The sequence below is a fragment of the Nicotiana tabacum genome, chromosome 5 (assembly GCF_000715075.1).
Source record: "Nicotiana tabacum cultivar K326 chromosome 5, ASM71507v2, whole genome shotgun sequence".
Taxonomy (NCBI): Eukaryota; Viridiplantae; Streptophyta; class Magnoliopsida; order Solanales; family Solanaceae; genus Nicotiana; species Nicotiana tabacum.
The window spans coordinates 103,682-120,557 of NC_134084.1; positions in this window are offsets into that span (position 1 = coordinate 103,682).

The following is a 16,876-nucleotide window of genomic DNA, read 5'->3' on the forward strand; positions in this document are numbered from 1 at the left end:
GCCGTGGGCCCGGGACACCGGACCCGAATCGCCTAAAATTTTTCCAGGACGTCGAATATGGCCTATAGAAACATATTAACCGCTCCTCCATGATCAAATTATGTTTTTTGGTATTTTACGGCCATAAAACCGGAATTCCGCGTGAGTCCCAAATTTTCGTGTGCTATAGCCCACGCCTTCCGCCGTGGGCCCGGGACCCCGGACCCGGATCGCCTAAAATTTTTCCAGGACATCGAATACGGCCTAAGGAAACATATTAACCACCCCGCCATGATCAAATTATGTTTTTTGGTATTTTACGGCCATAAAACTGGAATTCCGCGTGAGTCCCAAATTTTCGTGTGCTATAGCCCACGCCTTCCGCCGTGGGCTTGGGACCCCGGACCCGGATCGCCTAAAATTTTTCCAGGACGTCGAATACGGCCTAAGGAATCATAGAAACTGCTCCACCATAACCAAATTATGTTTTTTGGCATTTTACGGCCATAAAATTGAAAATCCGCGCGAGTCCCAAATTTTCGTATGCTATAGCCCACGCCTTCCTCCGTGGGCCCGGGACCCGGACCCGAATCGCCTAAAATTTTTCCGCGACATGGAATACGGTCTAAGGAAATATATTAACCGCCCCTGCATGATCAAATTATGTTTTTTGGCATTTTACGGCCATAAAATTGGAAATCCGCGCGAGTCCCAAATTTTCGTGTGCTATAGCCCACGCCTTCCGTCGTGGGCCCGGGACCCCGGACCCAGATCGCCTAAAATTTTTCCGGGACATGGAATACGGTCTAAGGAAACATATTCACCGCACAACCATGATCAAATTATGTTTTTTGGCATTTTACGGCCATAAAATTGGAATTCCGCGCGAGTCCCAAATTTTCGTGTGCTATAGCCCACTCCTTCCGCCGTGGGCCCGGGACACCGGACCCGAATCGCCTAAAATTTTTCCAGGACGTCGAATATGGCCTATAGAAACATATTAACCGCTCCTCCATGATCAAATTATGTTTTTTGGTATTTTACGGCCATAAAACCGGAATTCCGCGTGAGTCCCAAATTTTCGTGTGCTATAGCCCACGCCTTCCGCCGTGGGCCCGGGACCCCGGACCCGGATCGCCTAAAATTTTTCCAGGACATCGAATACGGCCTAAGGAAACATATTAACCACCCCGCCATGATCAAATTATGTTTTTTGGTATTTTACGGCCATAAAACTGGAATTCCGCGTGAGTCCCAAATTTTCGTGTGCTATAGCCCACGCCTTCCGCCGTGGGCTTGGGACCCCGGACCCGGATCGCCTAAAATTTTTCCAGGACGTCGAATACGGCCTAAGGAATCATAGAAACTGCTCCACCATAACCAAATTATGTTTTTTGGCATTTTACGGCCATAAAATTGAAAATCCGCGCGAGTCCCAAATTTTCGTATGCTATAGCCCACGCCTTCCTCCGTGGGCCCGGGACCCGGACCCGAATCGCCTAAAATTTTTCCGCGACATGGAATACGGTCTAAGGAAATATATTAACCGCCCCTGCATGATCAAATTATGTTTTTTGGCATTTTACGGCCATAAAATTGGAAATCCGCGCGAGTCCCAAATTTTCGTGTGCTATAGCCCACGCCTTCCGTCGTGGGCCCGGGACCCCGGACCCAGATCGCCTAAAATTTTTCCGGGACATGGAATACGGTCTAAGGAAACATATTCACCGCACAACCATGATCAAATTATGTTTTTTGGCATTTTACGGCCATAAAATTGGAATTCCGCGCGAGTCCCAAATTTTCGTGTGCTATAGCCCACTCCTTCCGCCGTGGGCCCGGGACACCGGACCCGAATCGCCTAAAATTTTTCCAGGACGTCGAATATGGCCTATAGAAACATATTAACCGCTCCTCCATGATCAAATTATGTTTTTTGGTATTTTACGGCCATAAAACCGGAATTCCGCGTGAGTCCCAAATTTTCGTGTGCTATAGCCCACGCCTTCCGCCGTGGGCCCGGGACCCCGGACCCGGATCGCCTAAAATTTTTCCAGGACATCGAATACGGCCTAAGGAAACATATTAACCACCCCGCCATGATCAAATTATGTTTTTTGGTATTTTACGGCCATAAAACTGGAATTCCGCGTGAGTCCCAAATTTTCGTGTGCTATAGCCCACGCCTTCCGCCGTGGGCTTGGGACCCCGGACCCGGATCGCCTAAAATTTTTCCAGGACGTCGAATACGGCCTAAGGAATCATAGAAACTGCTCCACCATAACCAAATTATGTTTTTTGGCATTTTACGGCCATAAAATTGAAAATCCGCGCGAGTCCCAAATTTTCGTATGCTATAGCCCACGCCTTCCTCCGTGGGCCCGGGACCCGGACCCGAATCGCCTAAAATTTTTCCGCGACATGGAATACGGTCTAAGGAAATATATTAACCGCCCCTGCATGATCAAATTATGTTTTTTGGCATTTTACGGCCATAAAATTGGAATTCCGCGCGAGTCTCAAATTTTCGTGTGCTATAGCCCGCCTTCCGCCGTGGGCCCGGGAAACCGGACCCGAATCGCCTATTCCAGGACGTCGAATATGGCCTATAGAAACATATTAACCGCTCCTCCATGATCAAATTATGTTTTTTGGTATTTTACGGCCATAAAACCGGAATTCCGCGTGAGTCCCAAATTTTCGTGTGCTATAGCCCACGCCTTCCGCCGTGGGCCCGGGACCCCGAACCCGGATCGCCTAAAATTTTTCCAGGACATCGAATACGACCTAAGGAACCATAGAAACTGCTCCACCATGACCAAATTATGTTTTTTGGCATTTTACGGCCATAAAATTGAAAATCCGCGGGAGTCCCAAATTTTCGTAGGCCCGGGACCCGGACCCGAATCGCCTAAAATTTTTCCGTGACATGGAATACAGTCTAAGGAAATATATTAACCGCCCCTCCATGATCAAATTATGTTTTTTGGCATTTTACTTCCATAAAATTGGAATTCCGCGCGAGTCCCTAATTTTCGTGTGCTATAGCCCACGCCTTCCGCCGTGGGCCCGGGACCCCGGACCCGAATCGCCTAAAATTTTTCCAGGACGTTGAATACAGCCTAAGGAACCATAGAAACTGCTCCGCCATGACCAAATTATGTTATTTGGCATTTTACGGCCATAAAATTGGAAATCCGTGCGAGTCCCAAATTTTCGTATGCTATAGCCCACGCCTTCCTCCGTGGGCCCGGGACCCGGACCCGAATCGCCTAAAATTTTTCCGCGACATGGAATACGGTCTAAGGAAATATATTAACCGCCCCTGCATGATCAAATTATGTTTTTTGGCATTTTACGGCCATAAAATGGGAATTCCGCGCGAGTCTTAAATTTTCGTGTGCTATAGCCCGCCTTCCGCCGTGGGCCCGGGACACCGGACCCGAATCGCCTAAAATTTTTCCAGGACGTCGAATATGGCCTATAGAAACATATTAACCGCTCCTCCATGATCAAATTATGTTTTTTGGTATTTTACGGCCATAAAACCGGAATTCCGCGTGAGTCCCAAATTTTCGTGTGCTATAGCCCACGCCTTCCGCCGTGGGCCCGGGACCCCGAACCCGGATCGCCTAAAATTTTTCCAGGACATCGAATACGGCCTAAGGAACCATAGAAACTGCTCCACCATGACCAAATTATGTTTTTTGGCATTTTACGGCCATAAAATTGAAAATCCGCGCGAGTCCCAAATTTTCGTAGGCCCGGGACCCGGACCCGAATCGCCTAAAATTTTTCCGTGACATGGAATACAGTCTAAGGAAATATATTAACCGCCCCTCCATGATAAAATTATGTTTTTTGGCATTTTACTTCCATAAAATTGGAATTCCGCGCGAGTCCCTAATTTTCGTGTGCTATAGCCCACGCCTTCCGCCGTGGGCCCGGGACCCCGGACCCGAATCGCCTAAAATTTTTCCAGGACGTCGAATACAGCCTAAGGAACCATAGAAACTGCTCCGCCATGACCAAATTATGTTTTTTGGCATTTTACGGCCATAAAATTGGAAATCCGTGCGAGTCCCAAATTTTTGTATGCTATAGCCCACGCCTTCCTCCGTGGGCCCGGGACCCGGACCCGAATCGCCTAAAATTTTTCCGTGACATGGAATACGGTCTAAGGAAATATATTAACCGCCCCTGCATGATCAAATTATGTTTTTTGGCATTTTACGACCATAAAATTGGAAATCCGCGCGAGTCCCAAATTTTCGTGTGCTATAGCCCACGCCTTCCGTCGTGGGCCCGGGACCCCGGACCTGGATCGCCTAAATTTTTTCCAGGACGTCGAATACAGCCTAAGGAACCATAGAAACTGCTCCGCCATGACCAAATTATGTTTTTTGGCATTTTACGGCCATAAAATTGAAAATCCGCGCGAGTCCCAAATTTTTGTATGCTATAGCCCACGCCTTCCTCCGTGGGCCCGGGACCCGGACCCGAATCGCCTAAAATTTTTCCGTGACATGGAATACGGTCTAAGGAAACATATTCACCGCACAACCATGATCAAATTATGTTTTTTGGCATTTTACGGCCATAAAATTGGAATTCCGCGCGAGTCCCAAATTTTCGTGTGCTATAGCCCACTCCTTCCGCCGTGGGCCCGGGACACCGGACCCGAATCGCCTAAAATTTTTCCAGGACGTCGAATATGGCCTATAGAAACATATTAACCGCTCCTCCATGATCAAATTATGTTTTTTGGTATTTTACGGCCATAAAACCGGAATTCCGCGTGAGTCCCAAATTTTCGTGTGCTATAGCCCACGCCTTCCGCCGTGGGCCCGGGACCCCGGACCCGGATCGCCTAAAAATTTTCCAGGACATCGAATACGGCCTAAGGAAACATATTAACCGCCCCGCCATGATCAAATTATGTTTTTTGGTATTTTACGGAAATAAAACTGGAATTCCGCGTGAGTCCCAAATTTTCGTGTGCTATAGCCCACGCCTTCCGCCGTGGGCTTGGGACCCCGGACCCGGATCGCCTAAAATATTTCCAGGACGTCGAATACGGCCTAAGGAACCATAGAAACTGCTCCACCATGACCAAATTATGTTTTTTGGCATTTTACGGCCATAAAATTGAAAATCCGCGCGAGTCCCAAATTTTCGTAGGCCCAGGACCCGGACCCGAATCGCCTAAAATTTTTCCGTGACATGGAATACGGTCTAAGGAAATATATTAACTGCCCCTCCATGATCAAATGATGTTTTTTGGCATTTTAATTCCATAAAATTGGAATTCCGCGCGAGTCCCAAATTTTCGTGTGCTATAGCCCATGGCTTCCGCCGTGGGCCCGGGACCCCGGACCCGAATCGCCTTAAATTTTTTCGGGACGTTGAATATGGCCTATAGAAACATATTAACCGCCCCTCCATGATCAAATTATGTTTTTTGATATTTTACGGCCATAAAACTAGAATTCCGCGTGAGTCCCAAATTTTCGTGTGCTATAGCCCACGCCTTCCTCTGTGGGCCCGGGACCCGGACCCGAATCGCCTAAAATTTTTCCGGGACATGGAATACGGTCTAAGGAAATATATTAACCGCCCCTGCATGATCAAATTATGTTTTTTGGCATTTTACGGCCATAAAATTGGAAATCCGCGCGAGTCCCAAATTTTCGTGTGCTATAGCCCACGCCTTCCGCCGTGGGCCCGGGACACCGGACCCGAATCGCCTAAAATTTTTCCAGGACGTCGAATACAGCCTAAGGAACCATAGAAACTGCTCCGCCGTGACCAAATTATGTTTTTTGGCATTTTACGGCCATAAAATTGGAAATCCGTGCGAGTCCCAAATTTTCGTATGCTATAGCCCACGCCTTCCTCCGTGGGCCCGGGACCCGGACCCGAATCGCCTAAAATTTTTCCTGGACATGGAATACGGTCTAAGGAAATATATTAACCGCCCCTGCATGATCAAATTATGTTTTTTGGCATTTTACGGCCATAAAATTGGAATTCCGCGCGAGTCTCAAATTTTCGTGTGCTATAGCCCGCCTTCCGCCGTGGGCCCGGGACACCGGACCCGAATTGGCTAAAATTTTTCCAGGACGTCGAATATGGCCTATAGAAACATATTAACCGCTCCTCCATGATCAAATTATGCTTTTTGGTATTTTACGGCCATAAAACCGGAATTCCGCGTGAGTCCCAAATTTTCGTGTGCTATAGCCCACGCCTTCCGCCGTGGGCCCGGTACCCCGAACCCGGATCGCCTAAAATTTTTCCAGGACATCGAATACGGCCTAAGGAACCATAGAAACTGCTCCACCATGACCAAATTATGTTTTTTGGCATTTTACGGCCATAAAATTGAAAATCCGCGCGAGTCCCAAATTTTCGTAGGCCCGGGACCCGGACCCGAATCGCCTAAAATTTTTCCGTGACATGGAATACAGTCTAAGGAAATATATTAACCGCCCCTCCATGATAAAATTATGTTTTTTGGCATTTTACTTCCATAAAATTGGAATTCCGCGCGAGTCCCTAATTTTCGTGTGCTATAGCCCACGCCTTCCGCCGTGGGCCCGGGACCCCGGACCCGAATCGCCTAAAATTTTTCCAGGACGTCGAATACAGCCTAAGGAACCATAGAAACTGCTCCGCCATGACCAAATTATGTTTTTTTGGCATTTTACGGCCATAAAATTGGAAATCCGTGCGAGTCCCAAATTTTTGTATGCTATAGCCCACGCCTTCCTCCGTGGGCCCGGGACCCGGACCCGAATCGCCTAAAATTTTTCCGTGACATGGAATACGGTCTAAGGAAATATATTAACCGCCCCTGCATGATCAAATTATGTTTTTTGGTATTTTACGGCCATAAAACCGTAATTCCGCGTGAGTCCCAAATTTTCGTGTGCTATAGCCCACGCCTTCCGCCGTGGGCCCGGGACCCCGAACCCGGATCGCCTAAAATTTTTCCAGGACATCGAATACGGCCTAAGGAACCATATAAACTGCTCCACCATGACCAAATTATGTTTTTTGGCATTTTACGGCCATAAAATTGAAAATCCGCGCGAGTCCCAAATTTTCATATGCTATAGCCCACGCCTTCCTCCGTGGGCCCGGGACCTGGACCCGAATCGCCTAAAATTTTTCCGTGATATGGAATACAGTCTAAGGAAATATATTAACCGCCCCTCCATGATCAAATTATGTTTTTCGGCATTTTACGGCCATAAAATTGGAAATCCGTGCGACTCCCAAATTTTTGTATGCTATAGCCCACGCCTTCCTCCGTGGGCCCGGGACCCGGACCCGAATCGCCTAAAATTTTTCCGTGACATGGAATACGGTCTAAGGAAATATATTAACCGCCCCTTCATGATCAAATTATGTTTTTTGGCATTTTACGGCCATAAAATTGGAATTCCGCGCGAGTCTCAAATTTTCGTGTGCTATAGCCCGCCTTCCGCCGTGGGCCCGGGACACCGGACCCGAATCGCCTAAAATTTTTCCAGGACGTCGAATATGGCCTATAGAAACATATTAACCGCTCCTCCATGATCAAATTATGTTTTTTGGTATTTTACGGCCATAAAACCGGAATTCCGCGTGAGTCCCAAATTTTCGTGTGCTATAGCCCACGCCTTCCGCCGTGGGCCCGGGACCCCGAACCCGGATCGCCTAAAATTTTTCCAGGACATCGAATACGGCCTAAGGAACCATAGAAACTGCTCCACCATGACCAAATTATGTTTTTTGGCATTTTACGGCCATAAAATTGAAAATCCGCGCGAGTCCCAAATTTTCGTAGGCCCGGGACCCGGACCCGAATAGCCTAAAATTTTTCCGTGACATGGAATACAGTCTAAGGAAATATATTAACCGCCCCTCCATGATCAAATTATGTTTTTTGGCATTTTACTTCCATAAAATTGGAATTCCGCGCGAGTCCCTAATTTTCGTGTGCTATAGCCCACGCCTTCCGCCGTGGGCCCGGGACCCCGGACCCGAATCGCCTAAAATTTTTCCAGGACGTCGAATACAGCTTAAGGAACCATAGAAAATGCTCCGCCATGACCAAATTATATTTTTTGGCATTTTACGGCCATAAAATTGGAAATCCGTGCGAGTCCCAAATTTTTGTATGCTATAGCCCACGCCTTCCTCTGTGGGCCCGGGACCCGGACCCGAATTGCCTAATATTTTTCCGTGACATGGAATACGGTCTAAGGAAATATATTAACCGCCCCTCCATGATCAAATTATGTTTTTTGGCATTTTAATTCCATAAAATTGGAATTCCGCGCGAGTCCCAAATTTTCGTGTGCTATAGCCCATGCCTTCCGCCGTGGGCCCGGGACCCCGGACCTGAATCGCCTAAAATTTTTTCGGGACGTTGAATATGGCCTATAGAAACATATTAACCGCCCCGCCATGATCAAATTATGTTTTTTGATATTTTACGGCCATAAAACTAGAATTCCGCGTGAGTCCCAAATTTTCGTGTGCTATAGCCCACGCCTTCCTCCGTGGGCCCGGGACCCGGACCCGAATCGCCTAAAATTTTTCCGGGACATGGAATACGGTCTAAGGAAATATATTAACCGCCCCTGCATGATCAAATTATGTTTTTTGGCATTTTACGGCCATAAAATTGGAATTCCGCGCGAGTCCCAAATTTTCGTGTGCTATAGCCCACGCCTTCCGCCGTGGGCCCGGGACACCGGACCCGAATCGCCTAAAATTTTTCCAGGACGTCGAATATGGCCTATAGAAACATATTAACCGCTCCTCCATGATCAAATTATGTTTTTTGGTATTTTACGGCCATAAAACCGGAATTCCGCGTGAGTCCCAAATTTTCGTGTGCTATAGCCCACGCCTTCCGCCGTGGGCCCGGGACCCCGGACCCGGATCGCCTAAAATTTTTCCAGGACATCAAGAACAACTTACTCTATTGACGTAATATTCATTCATAGTGGCCAGGCGGACCGTTCTGAAGACGGAGGGCCCTAAGAAAGCCAGAAAGAAAAAAACCAATATAGGAACTACAACTAAGAAAGAATAAGAATAAGAAGAATTGCTTAAGTAAGGTAGTCGCGAATACGGCCTAAGGAACCATTGTCACTGCTCCGCCATGACCAAATTATGTTTTTTGGCATTTTACGGCCATAAAATTGAAAATCCGCGCGAGTCCCAAATTTTCGTATGCTATAGCCCACGCCTTCCTCCGTGGGCCCGGGACCCGGACCCGAATCGCCTAAAAATTTTCCGTGACATGGAATACAGTCTAAGGAAATATATTAATTGCCCCTCCATGATCAAATTATGTTTTTTGGCATTTTACTTCCATAAAATTGGAATTCCGCGCGAGTCCCTAATTTTCGTGTGCTATAGCCCACGCCTTCCGCCGTGGGCCCGGGACCCTGGATCCGGATCGCCTAAAATTTTTCCGAAATGTTGAATACGGCCTATGAACCATACTCACCACCCCTCCATGACCAAATTATATTTTTTGGCAATTTACGACCATAAAACTTGAAATCCGCGCGAGTCCCAAATTTTCGTGTGCTATAGCCCACGCCTTCCGCCGTGGGCCCGGGACACCGGACCCGAATCGCCTAAAATTTTTCCAGGACGTCGAATATGGCCTATAGAAACATATTAACCGCTCCTCCATGATCAAATTATGTTTTTTGGTATTTTACGGCCATAAAACCGGAATTCCGCGTGAGTCCCAAATTTTCGTGTGCTATAGCCCACGCCTTCCGCCGTGGGCCCGGGACCCCGGACCCGGATCGCCTAAAATTTTTCCAGGACATCAAGAACAACTTACTCTATTGACGTAATATTCATTCATAGTGGCCAGGCGGACCGTTCTGAAGACGGAGGGCCCTAAGAAAGCCAGAAAGAAAAAAACCAATATAGGAACTACAACTAAGAAAGAATAAGAATAAGAAGAATTGCTTAAGTAAGGTAGTCGCGAATACGGCCTAAGGAACCATTGTCACTGCTCCGCCATGACCAAATTATGTTTTTTGGCATTTTACGGCCATAAAATTGAAAATCCGCGCGAGTCCCAAATTTTCGTATGCTATAGCCCACGCCTTCCTCCGTGGGCCCGGGACCCGGACCCGAATCGCCTAAAAATTTTCCGTGACATGGAATACAGTCTAAGGAAATATATTAATTGCCCCTCCATGATCAAATTATGTTTTTTGGCATTTTACTTCCATAAAATTGGAATTCCGCGCGAGTCCCTAATTTTCGTGTGCTATAGCCCACGCCTTCCGCCGTGGGCCCGGGACCCTGGATCCGGATCGCCTAAAATTTTTCCGAAATGTTGAATACGGCCTATGAACCATACTCACCACCCCTCCATGACCAAATTATATTTTTTGGCAATTTACGACCATAAAACTTGAAATCCGCGCGAGTCCCAAATTTTCGTGTGCTATAGCCCACGCCTTCCGCCGTGGGCCCGGGACACCGGACCCGAATCGCCTAAAATTTTTCCAGGACGTCGAATATGGCCTATAGAAACATATTAACCGCTCCTCCATGATCAAATTATGTTTTTTGGTATTTTACGGCCATAAAACCGGAATTCCGCGTGAGTCCCAAATTTTCGTGTGCTATAGCCCACGCCTTCCGCCGTGGGCCCGGGACCCCGGACCCGGATCGCCTAAAATTTTTCCAGGACATCAAGAACAACTTACTCTATTGACGTAATATTCATTCATAGTGGCCAGGCGGACCGTTCTGAAGACAGAGGGCCCTAAGAAAGCCAGAAAGAAAAAAACCAATATAGGAACTACAACTAAGAAAGAATAAGAATAAGAAGAATTGCTTAAGTAAGGTAGTCGCGAATACGGCCTAAGGAACCATTGTCACTGCTCCGCCATGACCAAATTATGTTTTTTGGCATTTTACGGCCATAAAATTGAAAATCCGCGCGAGTCCCAAATTTTCGTATGCTATAGCCCACGCCTTCCTCCGTGGGCCCGGGACCCGGACCCGAATCGCCTAAAAATTTTCCGTGACATGGAATACAGTCTAAGGAAATATATTAATTGCCCCTCCATGATCAAATTATGTTTTTTGGCATTTTACTTCCATAAAATTGGAATTCCGCGCGAGTCCCTAATTTTCGTGTGCTATAGCCCACGCCTTCCGCCGTGGGCCCGGGACCCTGGATCCGGATCGCCTAAAATTTTTCCGAAATGTTGAATACGGCCTATGAACCATACTCACCACCCCTCCATGACCAAATTATATTTTTTGGCAATTTACGACCATAAAACTTGAAATCCGCGCGAGTCCCAAATTTTCGTGTGCTATAGCCCACGCCTTCCGCCGTGGGCCCGGGACACCGGACCCGAATCGCCTAAAATTTTTCCAGGACGTCGAATATGGCCTATAGAAACATATTAACCGCTCCTCCATGATCAAATTATGTTTTTTGGTATTTTACGGCCATAAAACCGGAATTCCGCGTGAGTCCCAAATTTTCGTGTGCTATAGCCCACGCCTTCCGCCGTGGGCCCGGGACCCCGGACCCGGATCGCCTAAAATTTTTCCAGGACATCAAGAACAACTTACTCTATTGACGTAATATTCATTCATAGTGGCCAGGCGGACCGTTCTGAAGACGGAGGGCCCTAAGAAAGCCAGAAAGAAAAAAACCAATATAGGAACTACAACTAAGAAAGAATAAGAATAAGAAGAATTGCTTAAGTAAGGTAGTCGCGAATACGGCCTAAGGAACCATTGTCACTGCTCCGCCATGACCAAATTATGTTTTTTGGCATTTTACGGCCATAAAATTGAAAATCCGCGCGAGTCCCAAATTTTCGTATGCTATAGCCCACGCCTTCCTCCGTGGGCCCGGGACCCGGACCCGAATCGCCTAAAAATTTTCCGTGACATGGAATACAGTCTAAGGAAATATATTAATTGCCCCTCCATGATCAAATTATGTTTTTTGGCATTTTACTTCCATAAAATTGGAATTCCGCGCGAGTCCCTAATTTTCGTGTGCTATAGCCCACGCCTTCCGCCGTGGGCCCGGGACCCTGGATCCGGATCGCCTAAAATTTTTCCGAAATGTTGAATACGGCCTATGAACCATACTCACCACCCCTCCATGACCAAATTATATTTTTTGGCAATTTACGACCATAAAACTTGAAATCCGCGCGAGTCCCAAATTTTCGTGTGCTATAGCCCACGCCTTCCGCCGTGGGCCCGGGACACCGGACCCGAATCGCCTAAAATTTTTCCAGGACATCGAATACGGTCTAAGGAAACATATTCACCGCACAGCCCTGATCAAATTATGTATTTTGGCATTTTAGGCCATAAAATTGGAAATCCGCGCGAGTCCCAAATTTTCGTGTGCTATAGCCCACGCCTTCCGCCGTGGGCCCGGGACCCCGGACCCGGATCGCCTAAATTTTTTCCGGGACATGGAATACGGTCTAAGGAAACATATTCACCGCACAACCATGATCAAATTATGTTTTTTTGCATTTTACGGCCATAAAATTGGAATTCCGCGCGAGTCCCAAATTTTCGTGTGCTATAGCCCACGCCTTCCGCCGTGGGCCGGGGACCCCATACCCGAATCGCCTAAAATTTTTCCACGACGTCGAATATGGCCTATAGAAACATATTAACCGCCCCTCCATGATCAAATTATGTTTTTTTGGTATTTTACGGCCATAAAACTGGAATTCCGCATGAGTCCCAAATTTTTGTGTGCTATAGCCCACGCCTTCCGCCGTGGGCCCGGGACCCCGGATGCGGATCGCCTAAAATTTTTCCGGAATGTCAAATACGTCCTAAGGAACCATACTCACCACCCCTCCATGACCAAATTATATTTTTTGGCAATTTACGACCATAAAACTGGAAATCCGCGCGAGTCCCAAATTTTCGTGTGCTATAGCGCACGCCTTCCGCCGTGGGCCCGGCACCCCGGACCCGGATCGCCTAAAATTTTTCCGCAATATCGAATACGGTCTAAGGAAACATATTCACCACACAACCATGATTAAATTATATTTTTTGGCATTTTAGGCCATAAAATTGGAATTCCGCGCGAGTCCCAAATTTTCGTGTGCTATAGCCCACGCCTTCCGCCGTGGGCCCGGGACCCCGGACCCGAATCACCTAAAATTTTTCTAGGACGTCGAATATGGCCTGTAGAAACATATTAACCGCCCCGCCATGATCAAATTATGTTTTTTGGTATTTTACGGCCAAAACACTGGAATTCCGCGTGAGTCCCAAATTTTCGTGTGCTATAGCCCACGCCTTCCGCCGTGGGCCCGGGACCCCGGACCCGAATCGCCTAAAATTTTTCCAGGACGTCGAATACAGCCTAAGGAACCATAGAAACTGCTCCGCCATGACCAAAATATGTTTTTTGGCATTTTACGGCCATAAAATTGGAAATCCGCGCGAGTCCCAAATTTTTGTATGCTATAGCCCATGCCTTCCTCCGTGGGCCCGGGACCCGGACCCGAATCGCCTAAAATTTTTCCGTGACATGGAATACGGTCTAAGGAAATATATTAACCGCCCCTCCATGATCAAATTATGTTTTTTGGCATTTTAATTCCATAAAATTGGAATTCCGCGCGAGTCCCAAATTTTCGTGTGCTATAGCCCATGCCTTCCGCCGTGGGCCCGGGACCCCGGACCCGAATCGCCTAATATTTTTCCAGGACGTCGATTATTGCCTATAGAAACATATTAACCGCCCCTCCATGATCAAATTATGTTTTTTGGTATTTTACGGCCATAAAACTGGAATTCCGCGTGAGTCCCAAATTTTCGTGTGCTATAGCCCACGCCTTCCGCCGTGGGCCTGGGACCCCAGATCCGGATCGCCTAAAATTTTTCCGGAATGTTGAATACAGCCTAAGGAACCATAGAAACTGCTCCGCCATGACCAAATTATGTTTTTTGGCATTTTACGGCCATAAAATTGGAAATCCGCGCGAGTCCCAAATTTTTGTATGCTATAGCCCATGCCTTCCTCCGTGGGCCCGGGACCCGGACCCGAATCGCCTAAAATTTTTCCGTGACATGGAATACGGTCTAAGGAAATATATTAACCGCCCCTCCATGATCAAATTATGTTTTTTGGCATTTTAATTCCATAAAATTGGAATTCCGCGCGAGTCCCTAATTTTCGTGTGCTATGGCCCACGCCTTCCGCCGTGGGCCCGGGACCCCGGACCCGAATCGCCTAATATTTTTCCAGGACGTCGATTATGGCCTATAGAAACATATTAACCGCCCCTCCATGATCAAATTATGTTTTTTGGTATTTTACGGCCATAAAACTGGAATTCCGCGTGAGTCCCAAATTTTCGTGTGCTATAGCCCACGCCTTCCGCCGTGGGCCTGGGACCCCAGATCCGGATCGCCTAAAATTTTTCCGGAATGTTGAATACGGCCTATGAACCATACTCACCGCCCCTCCATGACCAAATTATGTTTTTTGGCATTTTACGGCCATAAAATTGGAAATCCGCGCGAGTCCCAAATTTTCGTGTGCTATAGCCCACGCCTTCCTCCGTGGGCCCGGGACCCCGGACCCGGATCGCCTAAAATTTTTCCGGGACATGGAATACGGTCTAAGGAAACATATTCACCGTACAACCATGATCAAATTATGTTTTTTGGCATTTTACGGCCATAAAATTGGAATTCCGCGCGAGTCCCAAATTTTCGTGTGCTATAGCCCACGCCTTCCGCCGTGGGCCCGGGACCCCATACCCGAATCGCCTAAAATTTTTCCACGACGTCGAATATGGCCTATAGAAACATATTAACCGCCCCTCCATGATCAAATTATGTTTTTTTGGTATTTTACGGCCATAAAACTGGAATTCCGCATGAGTCCCAAATTTTTGTGTGCTATAGCCCACGCCTTCCGCCGTGGGCCCGGGACCCCGGATCCGTATCGCCTAAAATTTTTCAGGGATGTCGAATACGGACTAAGGAACCATATTCACCGCCCCTCCATGACCAAATTATGTTTTTTGGCATTTTACGGCCATAAAACTGGAAATCCGCGCGAGTCCCAAATTTTCGTGTGCTATAGCCCACGCCTTCCGCCGTGGGCCCGGGACCCCGGACCCGGATCGCCTAAAATTTTTCCGCGACATCGAATACGGTCTAAGGAAACATATTCACCGCACAGCCCTGATCAAATTATGTATTTTGGCATTTTAGGCCATAAAATTGGAAATCCGCGCGAGTCCCAAATTTTCGTGTGCTATAGCCCACGCCTTCCGCCGTGGGCCCGGGACCCCGGACCCGGATCGCCTAAAATTTTTCCGGAATGTCAAATACGTCCTAAGGAACCATACTCACCACCCCTCCATGACCAAATTATATATTTTGGCAATTTACGACCATAAAACAGGAAATCCGCGCGAGTCCCAAATTTTCGTGTGCTATAGCGCACGCCTTCCGCCGTGGGCCCGGCACCCCGGACCCGGATCGCCTAAAATTTTTCCGCAACATCGAATACGGTCTAAGGAAACATATTCACCACACAACCATGATTAAATTATATTTTTTGGCATTTTAGGCCATAAAATTGGAATTCCGCGCGAGTCCCAAATTTTCGTGTGCTATAGCCCACGCCTTCCGCGGTGGGCCCGGGACCCCTGACCCGAATCACCTAAAATTTTTCTAGGACGTTGAATATGGCCTGTAGAAACATATTAACCGCCCCGTCATGATCAAATTATGTTTTTTGGTATTTTACGGCCAAAACACTGGAATTCCGCGTGAGTCCCAAATTTTCGTGTGCTATAGCCCACGCCTTCCGCCGTGGGCCCGGGACCCCGGACCCGAATCGCTTAAAATTTTTCCAGGACGTCGAATACAGCCTAAGGAACCATAGAAACTGCTCCGCCATGACCAAATTATGTTTTTTGGCATTTTACGGCCATAAAATTGGAAATCCGCGCGAGTCCCAAATTTTTGTATGCTATAGCCCATGCCTTCCTCCGTGGGCCCGGGACCCGGACCCGAATCGCCTAAAATTTTCCGTGACATGGAATACGGTCTAAGGAAATATATTAACCGCCCCTCCATGATCAAATTATGTTTTTTGGCATTTTAATTCCATAAAATTAGAATTCCGCGCGAGTCCCAAATTTTCGTGTGCTATGGCCCACGCCTTCCGCCGTGGGCCCGGGACCCCGGACCCGAATCGCCTAATATTTTTCCAGGACGTCGATTATGGCCTATAGAAACATATTAACCGCCCCTCCATGATCAAATTATGTTTTTTGGTATTTTACGGCCATAAAACTTGAATTCCGCGTGAGTCCCAAATTTTCGTGTGCTATAGCCCACGCCTTCCGCCGTGGGCCTGGGACCCCAGATCCGGATCGCCTAAAATTTTTCCGGAATGTTGAATACGGCCTATGAACCATACTCACCGCCCCTCCATGACCAAATTATGTTTTTTGGCATTTTACGGCCATAAAATTGGAATTCCGCGCGAGTCCCTAATTTTCGTGTGCTATAGCCCACGCCTTCCGCCGTGGGCCCGGGACCCTGGATCCGGATCGCCTAAAATTTTTCCGGAATGTTGAATACGGCCTATGAACCATACTCACCACCCCTCCATGACCAAATTATATTTTTTGGCAATTTACGACCATAAAACTTGAAATCCGCGCGAGTCCCAAATTTTCGTGTGCTATAGCCCACGCCTTCCGCCGTGGGCCCGGGACCCCGGATCCGGATCGCCTAAAATTTTTCCGGAATGTCAAATACGTCCTAAGGAACCATACTCACCACCCCTCCATGACCAAATTATATATTTTGGCAATTTACG